The sequence below is a fragment of the Schistocerca nitens genome, chromosome 2 (assembly GCF_023898315.1).
Source record: "Schistocerca nitens isolate TAMUIC-IGC-003100 chromosome 2, iqSchNite1.1, whole genome shotgun sequence".
NCBI lineage: Eukaryota > Metazoa > Arthropoda > Insecta > Orthoptera > Acrididae > Schistocerca > Schistocerca nitens.
The window spans coordinates 914100463-914127763 of NC_064615.1; positions in this window are offsets into that span (position 1 = coordinate 914100463).

Below are 27301 nucleotides of genomic sequence, written 5' to 3' on the forward strand. Positions count from 1 at the left end.
GCATGGGAGCACGTTGCAGAAAATGCATTGTCGTCCATGATGATCACACACCCTATTTTGTTCCATGTCCCGCCTTTTGTGTTGTGCACGGGATCATCATAAACTGCGATGACTTCAGTGAAATATTGTCTCTGAACAAAAGTGTCAATTCTGTTCTTTTTATTGCATATTAACTTCTGTACTGTATGTTCTGTAACAGTTCGCTCTACATTTGGTTCAAGTTTCAAAGAAATAGGTTACTTGCCAGTTGCACATCATACAAAAGTTATTTCAATGCTTACGTTTTCTACACCAATGTAGTTATACGACACTACCTTTCTGCCTTTTGTAAAGTTTAAAATCTTATATGTTACATTTATGAATCTTTAAAGGAAGTTTGTTATTGCTTGTATCATTTTGCAGTATTATCAAGATACGACTGAATATTTGTGAAGGCACTACTACTGCACTGTAGATGACTGCATCGACTGCAAAAAGTATGTGGTTACTACTAATAATGCCTATCAAGTAATTTGTGATATTCAAGATAAACAGCATTGGGTTATGTCTGAAGTTACTTCTACATTCGTCCATGACTTTCCATCCTAGACAAATACTGCTTCCTTCCTAGGTAGAAATCGTCAAACGTGTCACAGATTTCTCATGATATCCCATATGATTGTACTTCTGACAATAAGTAGTGCTGAGTCATGTAGTGCTTTTTGAACACAAGAAATATTTCATCTATCTTTGTCTATCCATGGCTTTCAGGATGCCGAGTGAAAAAAGCCAAGTTTTCTTTTGCATGACTGATATTTTCTAGTTCGTTTCTGGCTGTCATGGAGGAGGTCATTCTGTTCGAGATACCTCATTACTTTCGTTAGAGACACTTCATTACTTTCGTTCTAAGATTCTGCAATAGATGAATGTCACAGGTATTCGACGATAGTTTTACGAATTAGTCCATCTATCATTCTTGTAGACAGGTGTGATGTTTGATTTCTTTCAACTACTGAGCAACACTTCCTGTTCAGTGGATCTACGGTATGTTATGATCGAATGATGGGTCAGCTGTGCCACTAATTTTGTATAGAATGTAATAGAGTTTATATCGGGCACTGGGGAATTGTTCAGTTTTAACAATGTCGGCTCTTTCCCCTGACAAGAATATGTATTTTGTTTTAGAGCGCAAAGGCAATTTTTCTACTATTACTCTGCCATTCAGCTGTGTTTATTTTATTAATTTATTTGAAAGTGATTTCAAAGCCATATTGCTTCCTCTTCAGGCACATTAGGACTGATTTCGACGTGATATGCCACTTTAACTACATCGTGTTAATATACCCCAGCATCCTGTTGTGCGATATTGAAAAGGCTGTTGCATTCATCTAAAACGTAAAGACGTTCGCTAAATATACTCAAGTCAGTCATAGAAATAGTCCGACACCGTTACAGGTCCTTTGCATCATCAAATAAGACTGAATTTACGTTCACCTAGCTCCATTTATTTGGCAGGCGACTTTGTACAACAACTGGGACACACTTCACTTTTTTCATATGTTCAGCTGAGAGCCAACCCTAAATTTTTGTTTATGTGTACATCCGTGTGGAACAAATATCGAAATATTGTTTTAGGACAACTGTTCTCTAAGCTATTAAAATGGTTTATATGTGTCTGCAGAATGATGATAATTTAGCAGTCAGTCAGCCCTACATACAACTTGCTACTCCATGACACTCTCATATCATCATCAACATATAGCATAAAGCAACAAGTAGGCAACAGAACCTGTCTATGAACGGTTTTTTCAGGACCAACCACCCACACAATACTCTTCAGTTCTTTTGGTAACAACTTGCGGGTTATTCACTTGTACAATTAGTTAACTTCATCTGCAAAAGTCAATATCTTTTATGTTTGATTATGGAGAATGCTGTAAATGGTATAATAATACAGAAGACTCACACCAAGGATGTCACAGATCATTACAGAAGAGGAAGCATATTTCGATAGGTTATGGTTGGGGTCACAAACGATAAACGACATGGCATTGCATTATATTTCAAGTCCCGTTTAACAGACTACAAAGTAAGTTATCAAGTCAGAACATCAGATGTGTTTGTTTTTGCTGTAGAGATGTATGGTACTACTATTGTTAATATTTACAAACCTCAGCAAGTTGAAACGCGTACGTTTCATGGGCAGCGATGGCAAGCCACAGAATCTCTGACCAGAGAGCATGTAGGCAGTACTGTTGCAGTCGAGTTACGACTCAGGGCAGTTGCGAGGCAGTAGCGCGAGAGTTCAGTTCAGTTGCGAGCTAGTGGTTGCGAGTAGCGCGTCGGAGATGACGCAGTTGCGGTCTAGTTGCGAGAGAGTTTAGTTGTGTGGGAGCAGTCGGCGGGCGTCGACATGGCACACTGGTCATGATTCAGGACGAGGTATATTTTATTAAATAACGTATTCAAGCAGCATTGCGGTCATCAGATAATCTAATGTATATTTATTGTAATTAACTTTCAAGAATCGCCCCAATAATAATTTTGATTTCAAAGCAATTTTTTACAAAAAAAAATCATTTGATTCCCTTGCATTTCCTTAAAGAAAATTTTCAGTTAGATTCAAAAAAAAAATTATTGCGATGCATTTCCTCCAAGATGTGGCGCAGAATAAGAGAAGATACAGTCTTACTAAGGTAAGAATTTCAGTTTAATTAATGAACAGGGCTTAAAGATCGACATTTCGGTCTATTTGTGTTTTCATTGTCACTGAGATTTTATTATCATTGAAATGACTTTCATTTTTTGTGCGCAAGTTACATTTGGGTCAGATTGCTAGTTCAGATTTATTGTCACTTCTATTAATATGTTTCTGGGGAGCTTACACTTAGCTTTGGCACCATTACTAATAAATATTGTCTTTTGAAATTTTCCGTGGGGAGGTTACACTTGGCGATTATTATTGGGGCGATTCTTGAAAGTTAATTACAATAAATATACATTAGATTATCTGATGACCGCAATGCTGCTTGAATACGTTATTTAATAAAATGTACCTCGTCCTGAATCATGACCAGTGTGCCATGTCGACGCCCGCCGACTGCTCCCACACAACTAAACTCTCTCGCAACTAGACCGCAACTGCGTCATCTCCGACGCGCTACTCGCAACCACTAACTCGCAACTGAACTGAACTCTCGCGCTACTGCCTCGCAACTGCCCTGAGTCGTAACTCGACTGCAACAGTACTGCCTACATGCTCTCTGGTCAGAGATTCTGTGGCTCGCCATCGCTGCCCATGAAACGTACGCGTTTCACGTTTCAGGCAAATGCCGGAATGGTTCCTTTGAAAGGGCACGGCCGATTTCCTTCCCACTCCTTCCCTAACCCGAGCTTGCGCTCCGTCTCTAATGACCTCGTTGTCGACGGGACGTTAAACACTATCCACTACCACTAGCACAACAAAATGCAGCGTTACTAGAGCGTCGAGTATTATAAGTAATACACACATCATAATTCTCATTATGGGAATCAAGTCGCACATTGCCCAGTATGATATTTCACCTGTGTAAGCAATGCAGTGCATATGATGCAGAGGAGTATGTATAATGAGGCTCTCAACCCCTTTGTTTTGCTGCTAGTGTCACTGGTTAGACAGGCCGTTACACGGTTTGATGAAGAGAAGAATAAACAGAAATGTTGCATTCCCTCTTTCCTGTTCATAGCAAGGTCACAAATAATTTTAATTGTTCCCAGCATGGTTTTGAAAATTAATATGTTCAGGAAGGATGCATGATACTGGAATGGACTGAAGAATAATAAATCGGACGCAGATACCACTATTGCCAATAAAAAATATCTGAAGGGCTGAGAGCTTTCTTCCAGTGCCATTTTTTGACTTCTATTCTATTGTAAGTATGCTTCGGAAGCACTTCTAACGGCGCTATTGCAAACACTTGCCATATCTTGTGTACGAACATTGTCGCAAAGAAAATGAAAAGTTTCCTTAATAGTGCACTCGTTCATGACGTCATTTACGACGAAGGAAATAATGAGATTCAGTAATGCCTCTAGATCTGCAGTCCTAAAAATGTCCACTGGACTGTCATGATGAAAACTACCATTCTTAAGGTATCTCTACCGTAAGCAGTCCATTGTATCAGATGGTGCAAAGCTTTCGATTATCTGTCATACATTTGACCAATTACAAGGCGATATCTGATCATCGAACTGCTGGGACTTTCTAGGTAAACACAATGAGAAACCTGTGAAGGAAATATACACTCCTGGAAATTGAAATAAGAACACCGTGAATTCATTGTCCCAGGAAGGGGAAACTTTATTGACACATTCCTGGGGTCAGATACATCACATGATCACACTGACAGAACCACAGGCACGGGATACATGCGGACGTGCATTGTCCTGTTGGAACAGCAAGTTCCCTTGCCGGTCTAGGAATGGTAGAACGATGGGTTCGATGACGGTTTGGATGTACCGTGCACTATTCAGTGTCCCCTCGACGATCACCAGTGGTGTACGGCCAGTGTAGGAGATCGCTCCCCACACCATGATGCCGGGTGTTGGCCCTGTGTGCCTCGGTCGTATGCAGTCCTGATTGTGGCGCTCACCTGCACGGCGCCAAACACGCATACGACCATCATTGGCACCAAGGCAGAAGCGACTCTCATCGCTGAAGACGACACGTCTCCATTCGTCCCTCCATTCACGCCTGTCGCGACACAACTGGAGGCGGGCTGCACGATGTTGGGGCGTGAGCGGAAGACGGCCTAACGGTGTGCGGGACCGTAGCCCAGCTTCATGGAGACGGTTGCGAATGGTCCTCGCCGATACCCCAGGAGCAACAGTGTCCCTAATTTGCTGGGAAGTGGCGGTGCGGTCCCCTACGGCACTGCGTAGGATCCTACGGTCTTGGCGTGCATCCGTGCGTCGCTGCGGTCCGGTCCCAGGTCGACGGGCACGTGCACCTTCCGCCGACCACTGGCGACAACATCGATGTACTGTGGAGACCTCACGCCCCACGTGTTGAGCAATTCGGCGGTACGTCCACCCGGCCTCCCGCATGCCCACTATACGCCCTCGCTCAAAGTCCGTCAACTGCACATACGGTTCATTCGACGGCCAACACCGCGGTTCCTGGTGTGTCCGCTGTGCCGTGCGTGTGATCATTGCTTGTACAGCCCTCTCACGGTGTCCGGAGCAAGTATGGTGGGTCTGACACACCGGTGTCAATGTGTTCTTTTTTCCATTTCCAGGAGTGTAGTTGTCCCTAGAGAGGGAAGTTTTTCTGAAAACAGCGCACAATAGGAAACAAAACAGTCTGCCTAACAGGACATTTTCATTTAGCACATTTCTCTATACTACCCGAAATTTTACCCAGAAATCAGTGCTTCGGACACAATTGTAAACTGTTGTAATAATCCTTCTTGTTTCCAGAATGAGATTTTCACTCTGCAGCGGAGTGTGCGCTGATATGAAACTTCCTGGCAGATTAAAACTGTGTGCCCGACCGAGACTCGAAGGTCCCGAGTTCGAGTCTCGGTCGGGCACACAGTTTTAATCTGCCAGGAAGTTTCATCCTTCTTGTAGTTGCATTCAATTAATTGTTCTTTCTCTGAACAGAGGAACTTGCCATACAGTCCATTTCGTTTCTTTACAAGACGGTCAAAAGGTATGACAATTGACATTAAACCAAACAACATCCTGCTTTTCAATTAAAACAGAAGACGACAATGTTGCATGCTTTTCTCATTCTAAAACGAACATTTTTCGATTGAAGAAAATATATAGAATGACAATATTGTGTATCGGCACGGGAATATGTCAAATGCAAAGCTCTTAAAATACTGAACACCACTGAACTTAGATTATGTAACACCAATGATCATTCCAATAAAATAATTTATTACTTGACCATTCTTCACATTATAAAGAGTACAATTCAGATGTTACTAGTTCTGAAGCAACATAACTAAGTGTATCGCCAGAAGTTTAGATTAATAGATATTTTATTCGTGAACACAATAACTCAGATAATGAATGACAATCTCTTACACAAAAAAAAAGAAAAAACTACACAGAGTGTATTACTCTGTAGGATTAGGGAAAATAGACTGCCTGAAGCAATGAGCTATTATGAATGAACTTTTTCATCTACAACTACTGAAGTTTTAGTCATTAAGTTTACCAGAAAACCAGAACTCTCAACAATATTAAAAAATGGAAGTTCATTATCAGTGGACGCCAAATTTTAGCAAGCTATTGACTTGTCAAAACAATGCCAAAATTAGCACCTTTACTGACATTCGACAATGCAAAAATCTCCTGAGACCACAAATCGTAGCATAGAACAGATCGTATTCCATAAAAAATACAGTAAGCTGGCTATCCTTAAAAAATCTTCGACTCCTGCCCAAATACTCTCATACTGAAACTTGTCATCATCTCTGGTGTAAAAAAAATTCTGTACCTTCTTTGAAAGCAGTCAACTTCACTTACCGATAGATCATAAACTTCTGAGATCTATTTTCGATCCAAAAACTTGCCACCAGAGGAAGCTACTAAATGCATCCAACATTAGATTATTTTCCTAAGTAGTTACCAGTAACAAATGCAATACTCCCAACATTACAACACTTATCTGCTGACGCTCTTTCACACCTGAAGGCCCTGAGTAGAGTTAAGACACCTGCGAGGTCACACCTCTCTTTTACAACTTACCTTTGACAGAAAAAGGCGTGTCTCAAGTATCAGCCACAGATCAGTTTCCAAGAGCAACCATCTCATGGGTGGTTGCAGTGCTCAGCATTTATCACGCACTCGGCTAACTGGATTGTGTAAAGTGAGAATGGATAATAATGGATCATGCTTCACTATGCCGATTCACGTTGAGCCTATTTCTAGACGATTGTAGTGAAGAACAGTGACGCTATATTGTGTCTACTAATTTCGTATAACTGGAGATGTCAAGGAAGCAGTCCACACCTGTCACAGATGTATAGCTGGTGTAGGTGCTATTACCAGTACTTTTACTGAAGAATGATATTAGTTTCTCTGTTCTGGTGTCTGTGGTACTGCCATATGAAAGAAAATTTTGCAATATACGGTTTCATGACAACCGTTTAGGAATCCAAACAACCTGCTCTTTCGAGACTTCGGAGTTAATCAATCACTAATGGTCAAGACTGATAATGAACCTGTGGCCTAGAAGCAATGACAAAGGGTTAATTTTGAAGGATATGTACACTGCTGGTGAGGAAAAAATAGTACACCTGGAGACCTGAAGTCGATTTTCATCTGGTGAATACTCAATGGCGGCCTCCGTTCTACTTTCTGCCACTTACACTGAAATATTTAATAGGTTTACCTAAAATATTGAGTAGTGCCACTACATAACTATCTCCTCGCAGTAATTTATGTACAAGACATTCAGAATAATGTCTCTGGCACCAATCTTGCAAAGTGAAGCCTCTGCGAAGTGTTCTGCCACTACAGCTTCTGACGCAGGTTGTCTATAAAAGCATCGGATTACCGTGTTTGACCATCTTACGCATGTCGCATACAGCATCAGTAAAAAGTATATTTTGTTGTTAACAGACAATAGTTGTCGAAGTCTGATGCTAACCATTCATTTACTCCTCATAATTGAACCGGTATCGTACCGCACTGACTCGAAACGTAACATTTTCAACCTCATCTTGCCAACTGACGTTCTGAGCGTGTTTTGACTGCAGTTCTCGATAAACTGTGACTTCACCCTGTCCCATTATTAACTCGCCAAGACAAGAGAAGTGGAAAGTGTTTATTTTAAGTAACTCTTCTCGTAATCGTTCATGGATATGTCAGTGCAGTGCACACTAATTCTAATTAGATAAGGACCACTCGGATAACAGAAAACTGAGTTACCCATTATATCAGACTGCCCACCTTAATTCGAGATTACTTCTAGACTATGGTTAACATGAGTTGATGTCAGTTTAAAAAGATTGTATTTTTCTTACTTAGCTTCAGTTGTAGTTCATTATTACTTTGGATACCTTTCAGCTGCTGTTAGCTTGACTTTAGAGAGAGCTGAATTACTTTTTCCAGAAGTCAAAAAACTCAGTAAGGTCTTTTGTAATTCTGATTTGGTAGATTACTGTGAGAATGTTGACTGTTGGCTGAACTTCGTTGGATAAATGCTACATAAATCTCAATGAACATTCCCAATGATTGTACATTTCTTTAATTTCCTTTTTTCACTGTGTCTGTGCTATGAGGAGAATTTAACATTCCGGAAAGTTATAAGAAAACCATACGACATGCAAAAGGATTGGTACTCACTCCTGCATCACAAGAAATTTTATTCTATTGAAGTGAAAAACAGTAGCAACTGAACAAATCACTGTTCTAAATGGTTCCTACAAACAAAATGTTAAGGAAGATTCAAGCAAATCTCTTCGAGATAAACGGTAACCATTTCCAAGAAACTTCCTAAACAGCCACAGTTACTTTGTTCTGATCCCTTCTGAATCCCTACAGCAGTCACATTACCAGACTCATGTATCAAAGAACACCAATGTATGCGAGATTCCATTCTCTTTAATTTCATGCCCTACAATAAATGGGTGCAGTTTCATCGTACAAGCAGCCTCTTCTCAAAGGCCACTGATGCAATGTAGGCAAACCACCAGTCAAAATCATTGAATTCTACCCTGTGATTTAAGAGCTAAATTTATTACTGCATTATCGTATTGCAAAATTTGTTTGAGTAGTGTTTTACGATGTTTTTGAGTACCAAAGTTAGCCTAAAACTGTTTCAATGTGCGGATTTACTGACGTAATAGATTCATTCCTCTTTCCTTTTATTTTCCAGGAAAGAGGTTGCAATTGAGTTTAGTGATCAACCTTAAATGCGAGAATTTTAGATTACGATTTATCTTGGTTATTATCGACAACAACTGAAACACAGGTTTAACAACTGAAACACAGGTTTACCATTAGCAGTCAAGATTTATGTTATTTGATGGGTCACAAGTTTACACATTAATCACCATCAGGATTTATATGAATTACTATGATGTTTGTGTACTAAGAGTACGACTTAGTAAAACCTGTGGCACTGAGTATTACCAGAAGACGAAAACAAAGCTCTCTTTCAGTACATGCCTCAAAGTACGTGGATATCTTTGAATGCAAATATGAACAAAAATATAAACGTATAAATACCTCCAACGGTCACAGGCTCATTTTCCTGTCGCGATTAATCACAGTCAACATCAGACACACTTTGTAAACACTAAGCAGAAATAGAGTAGAAACTAATGATTTAGGGGGAACATGTGAGATATTAATATTGCCAACACTGACAATTACAAAACGTTCAATTGGCACAAGTCGCAAACTGCAGCTGTGGTCAGTTGGGGTCTTTGATTGCAAAGATGAAAAGAAATATAAACACAAAAATCTACAGTCGTCATAGATCCTTTTTCTGTTGTGTTTACACAACATATATTTTGTATATATTTAAGTAAGCAAAGACGACGTTTTAGAAACAAGTAATACATATAAAGAACATCTAAGAGAACTGTGTTACCAACAGTGGAAAGATTTTATAACAATTTTACTTGTTTTTGTTATATTACACACACATTACGAATGTAAAAACACACATACAAATGAACATACATAAGTAATACTTTTCATGATAGTGACAATCACTTAGGTTAAGCCACGAAAGTGAAAAGTTGTTTTTCGATTGTGTTAATAAAATCTGATATAAAGATGTTGAGTACAACGCAGCACAACAAAAACTGACCTACTCTGACAGCTTAGCTTGAGAGACAGGTAGGTGGCCCAGAGCCGGATTCATTCCGCGCGGCGGATTAACGAACGTCGATCTGATACATGTCATCAGTGAACTTTAAACATTTTATTTCTTCTCTCTGAGCATGAACTCACTTCCCAGATTTCTCCTTGATTTCCTTCACAGTTGCTCAACGGACAGACTGAATAACATCGAGAAAAGGCTACAATGGTCGTTTTCTCTCTTCTCATCTACTGCTTACCTATCATGTACTGTACTCGTACATGATTATGTACATTCCCATATAGGGGAGATACTTCACTTGAAAGTCACTTTCCCGGTGTCAGCTGATAAATACGATACTGCAGTGCATACTTGTCAGAAGGAACATAACATTGTAAGTCGGAATAACACAGGCATTGAAATGATGCACGTATCCGCCGACCCCAGGCAAGATGCTTTCTAGAAAAATGCCTCCCTGTACGGGAATATACTTAATGTATGTACCAGTACTGTTTATAGACACATGGTTGACGTACGCAAGTTTGGGTCTGGGCCTGAGTCGTACTTGTATAGTCTTATGATAAGCCGATCGGTCGCGATAAGAGTGATATCCGTCATTCCATTATGCAACCGATGGACTGTTCATCTTCACAACTGCGAATACATTTCATTTATTTCATAATGGCTGTAGTCACAGCAGTACCTGTCTTTTGGACATTCCGCATGTCCGAATTCGGAATAACGCTGGAAATACAATATCGGAAATGGTCCCAAAAATATTCCAGTGTTTCCAAGCCTGTCAGATGCGTTGATGATATCTCACAGTAACGTGAGCTTATTTTTAAAAATTCCATACCCCACACGAAGAATGGTAAGAATGACTGATAGATATAGCGACTGTCCAAGGTTACTTAAACTTTTGAGGTGGGGATCACATCAAAGCATGCCCTAAGGAAGTACATGTACTGCTTATCAGAATCTTTCGGACTTTCAGAAAGGTCGCACCATTGGTACGAGAGACATGCGACCATCACAACAGGCATCGCTCAGATATAGTGGAGTGACTGTAGAATCAGTAGTGACCAAGGAGGCTCAAGACAGCGGTGTGCCAAAAAAGAGTATGCACGGGACCTTCCAGAAGAAATACACGACGAAAGGCTTGTGGGTTTGACGGCTGGCTTTGACGAAAAGGCAAATGAATCAGTTTATAACAGGGCAGAGATTACAGGCAGCATGTCACCAAGGACCATTGCGAACACATTGCTGGAAGCTGGATTGAGATGTATAGCAGTCATGCATCGCTTACCGCTACACTGTACCGCAGACAACAAAAACTTGCTTGATTTAGAGACAGAGTCAACATTCAACCTACACTGCACAAACGTGGATGAAGACGATCGGGTGAAAGGTCAAAGGAATCTGCGATTCACGGGATGTATTGCTCTCCAAATAGTGTGGGGAGCTATTGGCTATGACAACAAGATTGATTTCGTAATTACCGTGGGGAGGTTAAATGCTCCCCAGTATGTTTGTCATCAATTTTGAAATGCGATATCCACTCAAACGAGTTTTCTGCTTAGCATCGTCCTTGTACGCCGTTTTAAACATTTCAAGAGCTTCTGTTCCACTTTTTCTGGGAAAAAAACAGTTCACTAAATCAGCCACTGTAAAACTGTCTGTCACACGAAACAGTTGTCACTATAAACTCTGGCAAAAATTGTGCTGACCTTCTTCAGTGATGGCACTTGGCTTACTGACTCTGAAATGTTCGCCCTACTAACTCCTGATGGCAATACTGGTTACTGCAAAATCACTGCCCATCAAAAAATTAAGTCTGTTTCTTTTGTATAATGTTTCATAATTAAAAGCCTGGCAAATAAATAGTTAATTGAGAGAAATCTGAGCTAATATGACTAAGTATGTGATGGTGACGCAGAGAGCAGACACCAGTAGATGGCGGTCGATGGTGAGGAAACCGGCAGCCTCGAACGACAGCGGGCGAGAGGTCAGCACTTGCATCAGCAGCGGCTCCATCCCCGCGCTGAGAAACAGGCGCCACCGCACCGTGGCGACCCTCACCACCAGGTCGCGCGTGCGCTCTGCCTCGTCCACCGTCGCCGAGCAGGAGAGCACCACGGCCACCAGGCTGAGCAGGTATGACGTCAGCCACACTACCGCCGACGCGTTGGAATTGTTGACCAGAGTGGCGTGGCTCTTCTCTGGCACCACCCACATCAGCAGAAACGCGTACGCGCCGTATGTGAGAGAGGAGAGCGCTGTCGTCACGTGCAGAACCAAGGTGATGCCGAAGTGACGTTGCAGGAGTTCTGCTGCCCTCTGGAGAACTGCGTGAGCGTCGTGCAGCCGTTCTGCTTTGAGCTGGGATACGAGATCTGGTTGTCGAACGTAGCCCAGGAGGATGCGAGAAAAGCGCTCGTCGCCATGAGGAGTTGCGGTCCTCAGGATACTGTCGTTGAGTACAAGAAACCTCATGCGTAGTTCCAGTACAAGTGTGGTTATCTGCAGCAGGACGAGGGATCCCAGAGTTCTGAATATAACAGCCAATATCCACTGTAACACACGTGTATTCTCAGGGTACTGACGAAAATAGACAGGAGCCAAAGCGAATTCTACCGCCATTAAAACAATTGAAACACAACACAACCGTAAGCCAACGAGTTTTCCTCTTTCTTGCTTTTTGTACTGTACACATTCATCGAAGTATTCGAGAGCTTCTAGAAACAGTCTCATGTCCCTCAACATAAACACTGTACTATGTGCAAACGGCCAAAGTACTCCTGAATAGTTGATTAGTCTCATTGCAACATCCAGAAAAACAGTGATTTGTGGCAGTTCCTGGTAAAGTCTGAGCATTGCATACATGTCCATGACTAGCGTGGTAACCACCAGAAGAAAAGAGATATTAGACTTTGCTTTTACTACTTTAAGTATCACTGATGACTCCTCTCTAGACAATAGTTTGGAGGGCATTAGCCCTACCATCTCTAAGACTGTACGCAACGGTTTTATTACAACATAGAAGTCGTTAGTATGCATTTTATGAAAAGTCGCACCTTCCAAATCAGCTAACTTCGGAAATTTCTTTCTATTTCTTTTGCGTGGTTCTTATACAGAAAACAGGCATCCCTTCAGACACTGTAAAGCACACCTAAGCACGCATTCTGCGCTTCTGAGCAAACCTGACAACGAATGTCAGACCGGCAAGCGTTATGCAATCACCTGAATTGACTTCTTCCTGAAGGCACTTCGTTCAGCTGTTCGCATTAGGAATATTGTGTCTGCCAATATTGGCTAAGACATTTTATCTCATTTCCATATCAGAGTAGTATTGAAACTATGATATTTTTTTATTTAATTTGCGCTATCAATACAAAAGCAGTCTATGACATGGAATAGCAGTTGGAAAGTACACTAGACTTCACTTTCGAGTTCGCCAATTCGCACTCTATTCAAAGGTAGCAAATATGAATACTTGTAGTCAATTGTGTTCGAAACATACATAGTGAACAGTAGCTTAATAAAACTGCGTTTCTACACAATCATATTTGATCCCTAAATAATAAAAGTCTATTTAAGGATAGGTGCCCCCTCCTGACAATTATTGCTCTCGAACACTGGACAAATCATCTCAGACCAGTTTCCTGGACGGTGGCAACAAACCAATGGCATAAAATAAGTTTGTAAAATACATTTTGAGTCTGGCTGTTATTTTTCCCTGAATGGGTCGCAGCAGACGTTGATGGTTAGTGAAGACAGAAGAAGAAACATGAAATAAAATTCAGAAAAAGTATTCTGGATGCTTTACAAAAAATTAAAAAGGAATCCAAGCTGCATAAATTAAGCAACATGAATCAGATAACTCATGGGGAAATTACTTGATCAGCATAGCAAAAAGAAACCAAAGCATATCAGAAAGATATCGATAGAAATTCTGAAGAATTTTGACTGTCCACTGGGCAATGACATTATTTTACTAAATACGCTGTCCATCCCATTAAGTTACACTTTTTATGCTTGACCACCATCAGACACAAACTGGTATCTTTGCGCTATCTTCCTGTCTAAATGTAAATTTTTCTTCCATAGTTAACCTCTATTTCAGTTTATTAAGATATATTTGTTGATTTCCATTCCTCCCCATAGAAATTACAACTTTCTCCCCAGGAGAAAACAAGAAACTCAGCAAGTCTGTCCAAATGGATTACTTTGGATGCGTACTTAAAAACTGCAAGTATACGATTTTAATCCATGTTTGAAAGACTTATTCCTCTAGATTTCTTCTTATTCATACCAGCTCTCCTTAAGATTACAGTTGCTTTTGGCTCTGTTTTAATCTCTGGGGTCTTAATGGGTGTTCCCACATATTAAAAACGCCCAGCCATAGATAATAATTACTGTGTAAACCTGTGTTATTTTACTAGGCAACAATACAATCAGAAATCTTTGTCATAATATGCATACCCAAAAAAATATATCAGAAATGTTATCATAAACCAGTTACCCTTAATATCATAGCTGGTAAGCCAAGTTCTGCTTATTCTGTAATGATGAAATAGCAGCCATAATTATGCATAAATTGTAATCCATTCAGACGTACTTACTCAGTCTAACGTTTCTTGTTTTCTCCTGGGGAGAAAGTTGTAGTTTCTGTATGGAAGAATGGAAATCAACAAATCTATCTTGAAAACAGCATTCAAATGCAAATTCATGAAATTAGGAAGAATTAAGTTGATGTAGAGATTCACCAGTCGCAGGCTGAACTACACTGCTCGGCAACAAAACTAAAGTACCCAGAAGACATGGTCGGATGTCCATGTAACTTAGTTCACAAACACGATATCGGCTGGTATACAAGATGAATCACCTTGCACGGCACGGCAGATATTGTTGACATGGAAAGTACTATTGATGTGTGGTTTTCACATAATATGTAGATTGGTGGTCATAGGCTCGTATTGTTAGCCAATCAACTGATTGTAACAATACTTAGTGTATTTTTTGTGCAAACATACAGTTTTTTAAATAGAACAATGCCCATTGATACTAGCAAACTAAAAGTAGGGTAACTTAAAATGTTAGTGGTGTCCGCTGCATTATTCTCGTACAATACCTGTGGCAGCAAACGCTGAAGGATAACGCAAGTGCTTACTCCAGTTATATGGATTCTGACACGTAACGAGACAACTGATCATCACAGGTTAACCGTTGTCGATGAGTATTGGGAAGACCTGAGAGACGTCTCATTCTTTCAGTGGTTTGGAGGTGTATTAATCACGCAGAAGGACTCGAAAATCACTGCTGAGTGTAGCTAAAATAATAAGTAGTACATGCGCAGCATATTGTTACGCAACCTTGCGTGTCGCAAATCCCCATTGTCTGCACGTCGCCGTGTCCGCATATCTCCAGACAGCATAAACGAAGCCTATGAATGTTGTCCTGAAGTTTAATTATTTTTGTTACATTTTTCGCTGACCCTTGATAATGGTAACACTTGACATACAGGTGTGTATAAGTATGACACATGCAGCGCACATAAATTTATTGAAGGGAAATTGTGAAGATGCCGGATATGATGAGTCAGAGAAATAGACAGTCAAAGAATGTGGCTCTCACACAATAAATTTTAAAGACTCGGTAAAGTAATACATGAATAGAAAAACAATATTACATATATCCAGGACCAAAAGAACAGTCCAGATAGAAACAATGATATGTAGTTGCCCGTTTTTCTGTACACCACACAGTCACTCTTAAATGCAAGCAATGCCGTAAACTATTAGGCTGATGCATAAGTCAGTAGCGTTTTTGTTTTGCGTGTTGATATTCCGGTTGCTATGGGATTAATTACCGATTGTCATTATTTATTTGTAGTTCACTGTTGGTATTTGAGTTTACACATCGTTATTTTGTCATTAGGAGATAGTGACTGGAGCTGTAGACTCAAGAAGGGAGTGGGGGCTTTGGCCAACTAGACGATCTGTGTATGGGTGGCTTAATGCCAGTGCTGGTCTATTTACTGGGCTGTACTGTTGGAAGTTTTGGAAACTCCACAGTATTGGAAACCGTGGCTTTTCTGATGTTCTGGGGACATCTATGGGCTTCATAGTAACAGCAGCTTTACAAGTGCACTGACAAATGCTGGTACTAGTGCTGTCACCAGCAACCTCCACTTCTGCAGAGGCATTGCTGTTGGAGACGACTTTTAAGATCTAAAGCAAAAGAAGTAGTAAATGCGGGAGGCTGCATGGCCATATAGATCTTTTTGGCCTCATCACATGAGATGAACTTCACCTTTCTTTAAGACAGACGCTGCAGTCTCCAGACTGGACGATCCCTATAGCAATTTACACACTTCGGAGGAAAGGAGAAAATGACACCATCGTGGGGGGCTTTACCTCGTATGCTTAAAGGAAAGGGCCAGCTTTTGGTACACCCTCCAGCATGTAAGAGAGAAGCTACTTGTAAGTAGCTTCTCTCTTACATGCTGGAGGGTGTGCCAAAAGCAGGCCCTTTCCTTTTAACTATTAGAAACAGATAGTGTCTAACAGCATGTGTTATGTTACTAGAAACAAAAAACTTTGGATTCCTATATCAGGAAGACTAAGGCAGGAACCTTCTATTAAACTCGTTCCTATTATAAAATTATTGTTCCACAGGACTGTCCTCCTGAGTAAATAACAGGGGTCTGAGGTTTGGACATCCACTTTAATTATTAATACTCTAGTTAAATTCATACGCATAGTATCATAAAAATCACTAGCCTACCTTAAGAGTGTAGTCTCCACATAAGGTAGACTATATCCCCATAGATAAGGTTAATGTAATCATAATATTCCATAATCTGAACTTTGTTCACATTCACTTAAAGTAATTCTGCTCGCTGAGTGCATGGCATTCGATAAGACATATGTGCCTCCAGGTCATGCAAATGGTTAGCACCTCAGAGAGCTAAGCACTCCGGACATTCTTGAGCAGCAATGGAATGTTGTGTGCATCTTGGCATAAACGCCCAGCTCACGAGGATGGTAGAAACGTAAAAAAACTAATATATATATATATATATATATATATATATATATATATATATATATATATATATATATATATACTCCTGGAAATGGAAAAAAGAACACATTGACACCGGTGTGTCAGACCCACCATACTTCCTCCGGACACTGCGAGAGGGCTGTACAAGCAATGATCACACGCACGGCACAGCGGACACACCAGGAACCGCGGTGTTGGCCGTTGAATGGCGCTAGCTGCGCAGCATTTGTGCACCGCCGCCGTCAGTGTCAGCCAGTTTGCCGTGGCATACGGAACTCCATCGCAGTCTTTAACACTGGTAGCATGCCGCGACAACGTGGACGTGAACCGTATGTGCAGTTGACGGACTTTGAGCGAGGGCGTATAGTGGACATGCGGGAGGCCGGGTGGACGTACCGCCGAATTGCTCAACACGTGGGGCGTGAGGTCTCCACAGTACATCGATGTTGTCGCCAGTGGTCGGCGGAAGGTGCACGTGCCCGTCGACCTGGGACCGGACCGCAGCGACGCACGGATGCACGCCAAGACCGTAGGATCCTACGCAGTGCCGTAGGGGACCGCACCGCCACTTCCCAGCAAATTAGGGACACTGTTGCTCCTGGGGTATCGGCGAGGACCATTCGCAACCGTCTCCATGAAGCTGGGCTACGGTCCCACACACCGTTAGGCCGTCTTCCGCTCACGCCCCAACATCGTGCAGCCCGCCTCCAGTGGTGTCGCGACAGGCGTGAATGGAGGGACGAATGGAGACGTGTCGTCTTCAGCGATGAGAGTCGCTTCTGCCTTGGTGCCAATGATGGTCGTATGCGTGTTTGGCGCCGTGCAGGTGAGCGCCACAATCAGGACTGCATACGACCGAGGCACACAGGGCCAACACCCGGCATCATGGTGTGGGGAGCGATCTCCTACACTGGCCGTACACCACTGGTGATCGTCGAGGGGACACTGAATAGTGCACGGTACATCCAAACCGTCATCGAACCCATCGTTCTACCATTCCTAGACCGGCAAGGGAACTTGCTGTTCCAACAGGACAATGCACGTCCGCATGTATCCCGTGCCACCCAACGTTCTCTAGAAGGTGTAAGTCAACTACCCTGGCCAGCAAGATCTCCGGATCTGTCCCCCATTGAGCATGTTTGGGACTGGATGAAGCGTCGTCTCACGCGGTCTGCACGTCCAGCACGAACGCTGGTCCAACTGAGGCGCCAGGTGGAAATGGCATGGCAAGCCGTTCCACAGGACTACATCCAGCATCTCTACGATCGTCTCCATGGGAGAATAGCAGCCTGCATTGTTGCGAAAGGTGGATATACACTGTACTAGTGCCGACATTGTGCATGCTCTGTTGCCTGTGTCTATGTGCCTGTGGTTCTGTCAGTGTGATCATGTGATGTATCTGACCCCAGGAATGTGTCAATAAAGTTTCCCCTTCCTGGGACAATGAATTCACGGTGTTCTTATTTCAATTTCCAGGAGTGTATATATATATATGATGAAATTCGCTGTGCAATCATTAGCCAGCGGCCTCTGGGAAACCTGCCCGACCCCATTTGTGAAAGGTTTAACTAGGCAACCGAGGCTCAGTCTGGCTTGCCCTTAATTTCTCTATCTGCAGATGGGACCGAGAAGCAACCCTACCAACTGCAAAAAGAGGTAAATGCGTTTTTTAATGACTGCAAAGAAGGATATGAAACACTTTAAACAACTTTAAGGGAACAATGGATTCTGTTTCCATAGAAATGCAGAATTTGATGATGACTTGTCAAGGATTCCTAGTCGGTTTCAACTACCACTTCACAATGACTCATCTTAATCTATATAAGACTGTTGAATTGTGATAGATAATGAACACTGTAAACATTATTATCTGTTAGCTGAGTGTGTTTCCTTTGTAGCGATTTGGCTTGACTAGAACCTTTCTCTTTGGGTAGATCGTATTTGCAAAACGTTCAACGTCACCAGACTCGGTTCATATATCCATTTATCTAGGTCTGCTCTGGATCTCGACGTTGCCGTGTGCACCTCCTAGGTATCAGTCTCCATCAATAATTGATTATGGTGTATTACATGACAATTTATTTAAATGAATTTAAATGAAAGAGTTCTTGATAGTTTACTGTCTGTAATATGGGGAATAGTCAAAAACATGGAAACACAAGAAACACAATACATTACCTTGCGTAATAAGGTGTAGGGAAACAGTTGGCATTCAAAACAACTCCAAGTCGTCTCAGAATGAATAAATACGGGCCCTGTTTGGTTTTAAAGGGAATTTTATACCATTCTTCCTGGAGAATAGTGGCAGTTCAAGTAGTGAAGTGGGAGGTGGGTAGCGATTACGTGAATTTATCATCAAAGTAGACCACGAAGAGTCAATAATATTGAGATCTGGTGAGTGTGGTGGCCAGGGGAGATGGGATAATTCATCCTCGTGCTCACAAAACTAGTTCAGGACAATATGTACGAACAGGGGCCCCTGTCATCTCAGAACACAGCATCACCGTTGCGGAACAAACACTGTACTATGGGATGTAACCGACCAGCCAAAAGGACCACGTGATCCTTGGCAGTAATGTGACATTGCTCAGTTCCTGTGTAGGCCAGGGGATACGGCGGTATGGCTGCCCAATTCATCACCAATCCCCTGCCATTTTCACTTATGGAGTTAAACTCGGCCAGAAGTTCGAAAGAGTGTGAAACGAGGCTAATCCGACCAATGACATTATTCCATTGCCTCATAGTCCAGGTTTTCTAGTTTTGGCATCACGTTTTCCTGTTGTGGCTATCTGCATCATTACTGTCTGCTTTTGGAATTCAAGCTGATGCTGCAATTCCTTCCAATGGAGCTCCTTTTTTGTTGCGCTGACAGGGTTCTCGAGTGCGACATTCCGTTCTGTATTCACTTAGCTCAGACATAACGCACTCACAACTACTGAACCAACCAAACACAACTACTGACACTTGCAACGTATTAAGGAGCTCAGGAAAGGTTCAAAATCATGAAATGTTCAATTTTCACTTTTTTGCATTTTAAAAGTCTACAGGCTTTCCCCTTGTAATTGATATATAAGTTATTCAGTTCAGAAGACTATAACCATTTTTTAGAATATTTTTGAAACATGGTCTGCATGGACGTGATGCAATGTGGTGCTTTTAACTACTGTAAATGTTGTACTCATGAATCTGCATGCTAATCATTTACATTTTAGTGATGTGAGAGAAAATAAATGTTCAAAAATGGTTCAAATGGCTCTGAGCACTATGGGACTTAACTTCTGCGGTCATCAGTCCCCTAGAACTTAGAACTACTTAAACCTATCTAACCTAAGGACATCACACACATCCATGCCCGAGGCAGGATTCGAACCTGCGACCGTAGCGGTCACGCGGTTCCAGACTGTAGCGCCTAGACAGCACGGCCACTCCGGCCGGCCAAAATAAATGTTATAAAATATATATCGCTCCCTCGATTGTCGTGTGTTTCGTATTTATTTTCTCTTTTGTAATTCTGAAAATATTCGTAGTTCATTGAAAGATAATCACGGGCAAATGTAAAGGCTTTTAAGAAAAGGGGAAACTTTGGAAAGCCAAAGATAAGTGTTATTAGCGTAAACAATAAAGACGATAACCAAGTAGATGAATCCAGGCTCCCTGGTAGACCTGTCTATGGCAATAAAAGTGAGAAAGAAAGTGCTTTGCAGAGGAAGCTTGGTTTAGCCAGTGAAAAGTATGAATGTTTTATCGGCGAATCGGATGTGAATGAAATATTTGATATGTCAGTTCTAAACGGAATTTTTGCAAACTTTGTAAGGTGTACTCAGTGTAGTGAAGTCGGTTTGGAACTCTCTATAAAACATCTCGTATTACTTGCCAGTAAACTGGAACTGAAGTGTGGTAAGTGTTCATACATGACCATCTTTTGTAACAGTGTTGTAGTAACTTCAAACGAAGAATATGGTAGCAACATCTATGAACACAACATTAGATTTGTTTATGCCTTGTGTAAACTGGTAAGGGTGCTACTGCAGGTGAAGTTTTCTGCAGCGTGATGAAAGTTCCAAATCTGCCAACCAAGCTTACGAACTACACTGAGGAACCAAAGAAACTGGTACACCTGCCTAATATTGTGTAGGGCTCCCGCGAGAACGCAGAAGTGCTGCAACACGATGTGGCATGGACTCGACTAACGTCTGAAGTAGTGCTGCAGGGAACTGACAACATGAATGCTGCAGGGTTATCCATATGTGCCTAAGAGTACGAGGGGCTGGAGATCTTTTCTGAACACCACATTGCAAGGAATCTCAGACATGCACAATACTGTTCATGTCTGGGAATTTGGTGGCCTGCAGAAGTGTTTAAACTCAGAAGAGTGTTCCTGGAGCCACTCTGTAGCAATTCTGGACGTGTGGGATGTCACATTGTCCTGCTGGAATTGCCCAAGTCCGTCGGAATGCACAATGGACATGTATGGATGCAGGTGATCAGACAGGATGCTTACGTACGTGTCGCCTGTCAGAGTCGTATCTAGACGTATCGGGGGTCCCATATCAATCTAACTGCACACGCCCAACAACATTACAGAGCTTCCACCAGCTTGTAAAATTCCCTGCTGACACGCAGGGTCATTAGGTTGTCTCCATACCCGTACACATCCATCCGCTCGATACAACTTGAAACGAGACTCGTCAGACCAGGCAACATGTTTCCAGTCGTCAACAGTCGAATGTCAGTGTTGACACGCCCAGGCAGTCATCAAGGGTAAACGAGTAAGCCTTCGACTCCAAAAGCCCATATCGATGCTGTTTCGTTGAATGGTTGGCATGCTGACGCTTGTTGATGGTCCAGCATTGAAATCTGCAGCAATTTGCGGAAGAAATGCACTTCTGTCGCGTTGAACGATTTTCTACAGTCGTAGTTGGTCCCGTTCTTGCAGGATCTTTTTCCGGCCGCAGCGATGTCGAAGATTTGATATTTTACCGGACTTCTGATATTCACGGTACCCTCGTAAAATGGTCGTATGGGAAAATCCCCACTTCAATGCTACCTCGGAGATACTGTGTCCCATCGCTCATGCGCCGAGTATAATACCACGTTCAAACCCACTTCAATCTTGATAGCCTGCAATTGTTGCAGCAGTACCCGAACTAGCAACTGCGCCAGATACTTGTCGTCTTATATAGGCGTTGTCGGCTGCAGGTCGTATTCTGCCTGTTACATATTTCTGTATTTGAATACGCATGCCCACACTAGTTTCTTTGGTGGTTCATTGTATAACATATTTATGGGGTCTGAAGTAGAACTTCTCTGTATAGGATCTATGAAGTAAACTGTGGTAGAGGCCGTAATAGAAAACAGTGGTAACAATGATTTGACTGCAGCATTCGATGGTACCTAACATAAACGGGGACACACATCTCTTCATGGTGTAGTATCTGCCATCAGTACTTATAAGGGGAAAGTTTTAAATGTAGAAATAATATCTACATATTGTAGGTCTCAAAAAAAATAAAGGTACAGATAAAAATAATTGCACAGCTAACTATAGAGGCTGTAGTGGAGGATTGGAAGTGGCTGTTGTTGCTAATGTGATAAAGTGCAATATGTGAATTACCTTGGTGACGATGATTCTAAAACTTTCAAACATATTCAAGGACTAAAGCTCCGTGGTGATGATGTTGTAGTGCAGAAATTTGCTGTATTGGACACAACAGAAACGAATGAGATCAAGATTTTGGCGAGTGAAAGCATTGTACAAAAAACAAAAACTCATTCATCGTAGTGGGTTGCATGGGAAGGGAACATTAACTGACAGTGTAATTGTGTAAATACACAACTATTATGGAATATCTATTAGGCAAAACACACACAGTGCCGATGAAACGAAGAAGGCTGAATGGACTCTTTTTTTCATAGTTTTCAACTGATTGAAGTCCCATTAACACTTGTGTAACAAAGGATAAAACAGTTGGTGTAAGTATAACAACAGACTGATAACTGGGTAAGTGTTCACTCAGTAATAAACATAGTCTGCCTGATGCGGTAATGGAGGTGATAAAATCAATTTTCAGAGACTTAGCAGCACCTGAACTGTTGATAAAGTGTGCTCACGGAAAAACTCAAAACACCAATGAAAGTGTAAACAGTGTTATACGGTCAAAAGTCCCCAAGACTGAGTTTGTTGGAATAGAAACACTTCACCCTGATGCTACCTTGAATGATGGCAACGTTGTAAGGTGCAAAGCATTTCGAAATATGGGAATAAAGATAGGTTTCAACATGGTACGAGCGATGTTTGCCTTAGACAAGGAATTTCCTCGCGCTGCTGACAGAGCTGTAAATAGCCTAGAAATACAAGCCAGAGCAAACAGGAGGAGAGTAAAGAGGAAACTTGAGGATGAGTATGCAAAAAAAAAATGTTTCAAATGGCTCTGAGCACTATGCGACTTAACTTCTGAGGTCATCAGTCGCCTAGAACTTAGAATTAATGAAACCTAACTAACCTACGGACATCACACACATCCACACCCGTGGCAGGATTCGAGCCTGCGACCATAGCGGTCGCTCGGTTCCAGACTGTAGCGCCTAGAACCGCATGGCCACTCCGGCCGGCGATGAGTTTGCAGAAGATGAGGATTATCCATCCTTTGGAGCTTGAGTGCACTGATTCCCAAACGTTTTATTTTTTAATACAAATTACATGTTTCCTCAGGATCTGCCAAACCAAATTGCTTCAATTTTCAGGAAATGTTACGCAGTCCCCTCTGCGTAACTTCACACAGCCTTTTTCCAAAAAAAACCTGTATATTGTAGCATTTATAAGCCAAAAACGACAAAAATAGTGATTTTTCATTACAATAGAAAAAATTAATCTCTAACAATTGAATTCAAATTCTTAAAAAAACTGTATTACGTTGTAGCTAATACTCCAATAAATAACCTGTAAAAATTTCAACTTCCTAGCTCAAATACTTTCTGAGAAAACATGTAATTTATAAGCGCTATTTTAACGTTGGAAATATAGGTCTTTCTGGAGCCCCTTACAAGTGCCGCACGTGGTCAAACACAGCAGCGCAACCTGCGGGCTTGGAGAGCATTTGCATTTATGTTCAAGCATGATCTCTCGCGGTGTTTTCATATCTTTGTCTAACCCCTGAACACTGGTGTGTAAAACGTTATGAATAAAGTAGCGTACGCATGACGTGTCAGTGTCAAGTAACATAGATCGATGAAACTTCGACCATACGTAGAAAGAACCGCTAGAGTACAACACAGAAGGAAACAAAGAAATACACAATGAGACGAAGACAAAAGACACTTTTATTAATTGATGTCGGTCCCCTGGACGCTACAAATGGGATGTGTGATCACTACGCATGACGATGCCTGTTCTGCAACGTGCTCGTATGGTAGACACAAGGTTTGTAAGGAGTTCTTCTGGTTAGGCTTTCTATTCCCTGTCAACACGGTTGACAACTGCTAGATGGCTGTTGATGGAAGTGGACGCTCTGCAATATGTCTCCCCAGCGCATCTCATACATGCTCGATGGGATTTAAGTCGGGGGAACGAACAGGTCAGTCCATTCACCGAATATTCTCTGGTTCTATGAGCTCCTCCACCTGCACAACTAGATGCGATTGCTTATTGTCATCCGCAATAATGAAGCAGGGCCGAATGCACCCATGAAAAGACACACGTGGGAAAAGAGCGTGATGTCACAATAATGTTGGCCTGTGAGTGTGCCCTTTTCAAAGGTTTGGAAGTCAGTACGTTCATGTAACATTATGGTCCCCACAAAATAATACCAGTACGAACAAACCGACAACGTTCCTGAGTGTATTACACTTTCCCGCCTCTCACCATACGAGGGTGCATCCAGTGTAGTGGAATTTAACGGTCTATATGAATGGAAGTTTTTGTAGCTGCGTCCGGATATTAATAATGTCATTATCTGCAACGCTGGTGGAGTCTCGGAGGAGTTAAGCGAGTTGTACGGTTCCCACGCCTTATGAAGTCAGTAATTTAATACAGCAATATAAATGTATTATTATATATAGGTGTATGCTCTTGTTTCCAGGACTGGGTGATGTGGATGCGGCTAATATGTTAACATGTTCAGTTTGTAGTAAGCGCTTTTTGGTTTCTATTCTGATATTTCTCTTCATATTCTCTCCGACAGTCTGTGTTCGATACAGGCCACATATTTTGATATTCAGTATACTAGTTATGTGGATTACTTCAGTGCTTCCAATGTACATTTGTAAGCAAATTTCACGAGTGGTCACATCAATACGCCGCAGAATGTCAGAGCTATCTACAGATGTACACTACCTGTGGCTGTTAGCGAATGGCTCTCTGGCAAACAGATGTTAAGCGCCAACATCAACATCGTGCTATAGACAGCGGCAGAGGCTTCTTCAAGTTCAGTGTGCACTATCTGAGCTTGTTTATGTCCCAGCGTGGCTGGCCCAGGAAGTTACATGTGTATGCGGTGTGGTGTGGTCATTGTCGTCATCAGAGTGGAGTCTCGGAGGAGTTAAGCGAGTTGTACGGTTCCCACGTCTTATGAAGTCAGTAATTTAATATAGCAATATAAATGTATTATTATAATCACCTTGTGTGTCTAATGAAATACAAGAATAATGCAGACAGGCCAAAAATAAAAAGGCAGTTGTTTGAAATCGTCCATGATCGTTTTAAACACTCTCTCTTCAAGTTGTAGTTGGAATTGGGTTTCAGAATTTTTGGCTTCCCAGTAATTTCTGGTATCACATAAACAATTTGGTCTCTAATGACTCAGACATTTTGTATGAATAACAGCAGAATTTTGATCTAGTGTGTACTCATAACATAGAGTATACCGATGCTCATGTTGGATATAAAACAGAACTATTTGTTCATGACCCATAATTTACAGGGTGCACGAGAAATCCACAAACGCCTGTTGACTTTGTGCAATTGATGTCCCTGCACTGAAGCTGACAAAAAGTGTATGTGTCAATATTGCATTGTTTCAGTTGTGAAGCCGTGGCTGATGTGAGCGAGCACTGTTAGAATATTGGGTGCGATTAGTGATGTGTGTGTGTGTGTGTGTGTGTGTGTGTGTGTGTGTGTGTGTGTGTGTGTGTATGCCCGTACATCTACAGACAGGGCAGGCAATGAGAGAGGTAATGAGTGAGTGTAGAGATCTCTTTGACAAGATATTACCTCTTAAAACAAACCGGGTTAATTGGGTTGAACGTGGACCCGCAAAATTTCCAGCCAATTGAAATTTCCTCAGCGAAGCCCAGAATCCGTTATGAGTGACAGTCAAGTCCCATGTAGCTCAATGTCGGTAAACTCTAATGAAGAATTCCACACCAGTGTTGAGGAATCCTTTTGAAGCATAACTCTTCAAATGTTCCATAAAATGTGAAAGAGGGCATAGGGGGACATATAAATCTGCGTAAGGCATGATCATGCACATACATATCGGCTAGATCCACAGTTTTTTGTATGTAAGTTCACCAATATGCAGTATATGCTCTTGACCGAGGGATTCCAGTACATCTTGGACACCCTGTAGAGCCAAAATGCAGCGTTCTTAGATCTATATCTCCTGCATTAGTTTTGTAACTATCGAGGATGGTATATTACGATGCACAGTTAAGTGGGAGTGCATATTATTTTATTTTATTTTTTTGACTTCATTAACATGGCATGCTTATCCATATTTGGTTTTCTGTTAGATCTAACCAAGCATTCTACATATTTTACGTAACATATTTCACGATAAGCATTTATACACTACGTGTAATATAGAATACAACATTTAACAATTACTGTAGCGCAGAAAAACGTACAGTTTACAGTCGCTCATGGGAAGTACAACAATAAATACAAATTACAGGTAGATAAATTTAAAATATCAACGCTAACAGCAGTGGAGATGAGCGAAAGGCAGAAGAGAGGAGACACAGAGGAATCTGAAAAAAAACACAATTAATGAAGTTAGAACAAAAGAAAGTGATATTACTGACTGAGGAATCAAAAGAGAAAGAAGCGTAAGTGGGGAAAAATGGAAGGTTATGCAGTAAGGGAAAATTGGCCAAATGCGTTAATCTTTGCGGAAACTCTATGAGCTGGCGGAAGAAAGTACATCAGGTTCTTTTTAAACCCAAAAGGGCATTGAACTGTTGAAGGGTGTAGGGCAGCTTGTTCCAGACGCACACTGCAGCCACAAACGAGTTTGCGATTGCTTTTCTCTCTTCGATCGGCCCAGCTAGGGTACTAGATATGTGAGACATCGTATTTCGATCATGATGGGATGACACATATTAAATATCTCATGTGTCGTCATCGGCAAGGAAATGACGTTTACATGAGGATGGGATCGATGAGATATTACTGTCATAGAAGGAAAACAATAAAGAGCCCAGAACTGAATGAGCTTGGAGGATATGCTT